This window comes from Notamacropus eugenii, chromosome 7, assembly GCF_028372415.1.
Source record: "Notamacropus eugenii isolate mMacEug1 chromosome 7, mMacEug1.pri_v2, whole genome shotgun sequence".
NCBI classification, from domain to species: domain Eukaryota; kingdom Metazoa; phylum Chordata; class Mammalia; order Diprotodontia; family Macropodidae; genus Notamacropus; species Notamacropus eugenii.
The window spans coordinates 89,266,606-89,271,433 of record NC_092878.1 but is presented as its reverse complement, the minus strand read 5'-3'; the positions used below and the strand labels follow the sequence as shown (position 1 = coordinate 89,271,433).

Below are 4,828 nucleotides of genomic sequence, written 5' to 3'. Positions count from 1 at the left end.
AATGTAGACTATACATGAAACTTAACATTTGCCACTTATAGTTGGTTCATCTTAACATGCATTAAATTTAATATGGCAACACCAACATTGTCCTGCTTGTCTGTGTTCCCCCTTGAATCCTGCCTATAGAGAGACTCTTAGTGAAAGATAATTCTTTTTGTATTCTTGTTGATGTAAGATGAGAAGATCATGGGAGGCACTTTAAAAAGCATTTGGTCCAACTGCCTCCTTTTTACAAATGACTAAAGTAATATTAAGATTAATTAATTAATTAATTTAATTAACATAGATAAAATTTATTAACAATTAATCAAAAATAATTAATAATTAATTAAGCTATTAAGATTCAGTTTCTCTAGAAATGGGAGTGCTACAAAACTTGAATGAACTCGAAAGCCACCCAACTTTGCCCCAGCCCAATCTAACTTTAGAGAAAATCACACATAATTCTTCATATTTACTATTCCCTTGTAACTGGATTTGAATATTGAGTTGCTTCAAATGTCTTTGTCTTACTTTTCTGATCGAGATAACACGAGAATAACAATAAACATTCGTGCCCAAAATCATTCTGATGAAAATTCAACAGTTGTCATTTTGTATTTCTTGAATGTCATAAACAAACAAAAAGTTTCAGTGTTATCTTTTGTTTTTACGTGATAGTCATTTCCAGGTAATCCATCTGCACCCCCTTCACCTAAAGAGCATTATTTGGTAACAAAGTAACAAAAAGTTAAACAAAACCAATACGTCAATTACATCTGACATTCACCTTCCCACACTCATTATCTCCCTCTTCTCAGATGAAAGGAGGAGATGTACTTCCTTTTTTCTTCTCTGGGGTCGAGAGTAGTCATAATTACACATCATTCCATTTCTTATTTCCACTTCTTTTGTTGTCGTCATTGCATGTCTTATTTTTCTTTCTCTGCATCAGATCAGAAGGCTTTTCTATGTTTCTCTTAATTCTTTACTCTTACAGTTTCTTATGGTGCAACAATATTCTATTATATTATAACTTGTTTGGCCTTTCCTCAAAAACTTTGTTTCTAGTTCTTTGCTACTACAAAAAAAGTGATACTATGAATTTTTGGTATGCTACATGCATTTTCAAGAAAAATATTTGATCCTTTCACAAATGCTTTTATTTCATATATCTTTATTAGGTATTTGAAAATAACTAGGCCATTCATTAATTAAGTCTTTGATTCTAGACCAGACTCTGGAATTTGAATCTCCTTCAATCTTAGCAAAAAATTGTAAACTGTAAAATGAGAATAATATTAGCACCCACCACACCAGGATTGTTGTGAGGATCCAACAAAATAATATTTGTAAAGCACTTAGCACAGAACCTGTCATGTAGAAGGTGCTAAGTAAATGTTAGCTCCCTTCCCTTCTTTGGGCACCAAAGATAAAGTGCTTCCTGCCACACCATTCAATCATCTATCTACCTGCCTCTCGAAATACTCTCCAGCAGTCAGAACAATTTCGGATTGTTCAGGGACTTTCGTAAGGACAATAAGAGACTTCCATTTCCTGCAATCTCTATTTTAGGAATAAGCTTGTCTTGGTTGGGGGCAGTTAAGTGATGCAGTGGGTACAGTGCCAGGTCTGATACACACACATAATAAGTCTAGACAAGATATACACACACACATATGTGTGCATGTATATGTATGAATGTTTATACATCTGTATACACACACATGTATGTGTGTATATGTGTATGTACACATGTGTATGTGTGCATATGTATTTGTGTGTGCATATATGTTTGTATGTGTGTGTATTATATATGTATATATAACACCTCTGTATGATCTTTGTATTGATCAAAAGATGTATGAAGAGCTATGGAAGACAGGCATGTTTGAGCGCATGTCTCCACAGACAGATAAAGACGAACACAATATTAATATGCATTTGCCTTATATTGCTAAAGCCATGGAAAGCCATAAGGATGATTTTACCATTATTCCTGTATCAATTTGGGCTCTGAGTGAGTCAAAAGAACAGGAATTCAGAAAACTCTTTAGTAAATATCTAGCAGATCCCAGTAATCTCTTTGTAGTTTCTTCTGATTTCTGCCCTTGGGATCAAAAGTTCCGTTACAGTTACTATGATGAACCCCAAGGAGAGATTTATAGATCCATTGACCATCCAGAAAAATTGGGCATGAATATGATGAAACAACGACCCACATCTTTTAGCAATTATGTGGAGAAATACCATAACACAATGAGTGGACGACATCCCATTGGGGTGTTACTAAATGCTTTCATAAAGCTGCAGAGGATTTCATTTTTGAATTATGCCTAGTCAAGCCACTGTAGAAACTGGCAAACAGTTCAGTGAGTTATACACAGCTGGAGCATTTACAATCCACTGAAACTTTGAATACTCAGGGATACTACTGTACATACTCATTCTCTCACTAGGGTCCCAGCCCAGCCCTTACAAAGATACAATTCCTGGTCTTTGGGGATACTGAAACCACAAAATTAATAGAAATTCGTTCTCTTCAAGTAGGTGTAGTCCTTCCTTAATTTCAACTCATAAAATGCTTTCTTGTTTAGGACAATGGAAGGAAGGAAGACTGGCATTGAAATATTTTATGATTTAAAAAAGTGATGATGGATGTTAAGTCATGGTGGCAGATGGTCCTTCAAATACAATCTGTAAAGCATTTACTATATTCTAAATTTGCACTCTTTTCAGACCTGTAGTTTTGCAAACTGTAAACAAATAAAAAAGTGTGGAAGATTTTAATGATGAAAATTGCATTTATAAATTATCTGTATTAGAATATAATAAATCTGCAGTATAGTCAACTGCTACCCACATTGTAAAACAGATACCTTCTACTTTAGGCTAATAAAGGACTACACAACTCAAAAATAAAAAAATCCCAAAAGGGTTTATAAAGATTCAAACACAACCAAAAAAACTGAACATGAACATTGTCTTGATTTGATGCTTATCTTTTTTTTAGTTGTTTGTGGCATATCACTTACCAGATATCATTAATCATGGGAAAACAGCCACAAAAGGAAAATAAAATGATTAGTTCACCACTTCCCTGGACAAGATGAAACAAATGAAACTCACTGAACTTTTTTTTTTGCCTGCAGCCACACCTCTCTTGTTTTTGAACAGTTGATCCTATAATGGGCCATCTGTCTTTGCTTCTTCTAGTTCTTTGTTGAAGTTTGCCTAACCAGCTATATCTGCATCATTACTAACCACAGACGCCAGAACACAAGTTTAAACACTGAAGGACAATAAACAGGAGCTCAATTGTTGAAAACTAATTGGTAGAAAAGGCCTTTCATTTTCTCTAGCAGATTGTTTTTGTTGAGTTAAGGTGTGGAGAGGAACATAAATGAGAACACAAAACTAATTTTTTCTTGTATGTGTAGTAGACAAGGTATGTGAGAGGTAGTGTGGCAGAATGAGTTGTGCCTCTGACCTCTATTAAGTGTTTGATCATAAGCTTACCCTCTCAGGTCCAGACAGCTGTATAGCATGACCAAGGAGAGGCTACTCCCAACATGTATTGATAAGAGGGGTTCTAGATAAGGAATTCTTATGAGATTGCAGGCCTGGACCAAAGAAAAAGAAAAATGTATTTACAGGACAGAAAATGAACTATTTTCAAATGTTAAGGAGACTAATAAAAGGGAGCATTTTCTCTTCAAAATAAAATATAATGAGAATAGTAACAGTTAACATTTAAATATAGCTTCTAGTTTTAGAAAGTGCTTCATGTAGGCTATCTCATTTGATCCTCACAACAGCCCTGAAAGGTGGGTACTATTATTATCCTCACTTTACAAAAGAAGAAACTGAGGCTGGGAGAGGTTAAATGACTTGCCCAGGTTTATCTTGCTCATAAATGGTGGTGACAGTATTTGAACTCAGACCTTCCTGACTCCAACTCCAACCCACTATCCACTCCACTGCCAAGCTGTTTCAACATCTCCCACATAACTCCTTCCATTTTCTACATCAGCACTACTTCTAGGACATACCAGGGCAAAATGACATAATGAGTTGGGAATTTCAAGCTAAAAAAAAAGCTAAACAATAAAGTTGTGAACATTTTCCTTTTACCAGAAGCACTATTGTATTCATTAAACCCTTTGCTATTAGCTAGTGGAGACCTCTCAACAAAATATGTTCTAGAGTAAAATTTCCATTGTGGTGGTCAGTTGTACGTATTGTTGCTAAAATGTAAGTTGCATAGTCTGAATAACAAATGAAATGGACAGATTTCCAGAGTCTCCCTTCTGTGGAAGAAGGTAGGAGCAAGAGATTGCCTTGTCCTAGTGGAAAGAGAACTAAACTTGGAGTCTGAGGACATGGGTTCCAGTCCCAGCTCTGTCATTTCTGTGACCTTTAGTCAGCCATGTCATCTACCTGGGATTTAACTTGCTTCATGGCGTAAAAAGATTTGGTTGGACATAGATAGACACACAGACAGAGATCAAATGGAGAGATGAAGAGGTTGAGAAGTAGTGGGATAGTAGAATGGAGAGAGAGAGAGAGAGAGAGAGAGGAGAGAGAGAGAGAGAGAGAGAGAGAGAGAGAGAGAGAGAGAGAGAGAGAGAGAGGTAGAGGTTGTAGCTGGATGAGAAATAGATAAGATCCCTTCAAACTCTGATACTTTGAAATATACTTTTACAAATAAGCACCTATAGAAGTCATACTAAGGTGTATTAAGCAGAGTTGTGCATTTAGAAGAGAAAATTGTTTTCAGACCATTCAATACACAATATTTTAGCTGATGTTTTCTTTCTTTAACAAATCATCATGATATGTAATT

At 35.5% G+C, this 4,828-nt stretch overlaps 1 pseudogene; it reads left to right on the top strand.

Annotated features, from left to right (window-relative positions):
• Positions 1-1,773: 1,773 nt before the first annotated feature.
• LOC140514701 (protein MEMO1-like) lies at positions 1,774-2,392 on the top strand (annotated as a pseudogene).
• The last annotated feature ends 2,436 nt before the right edge of the window (positions 2,393-4,828 follow it).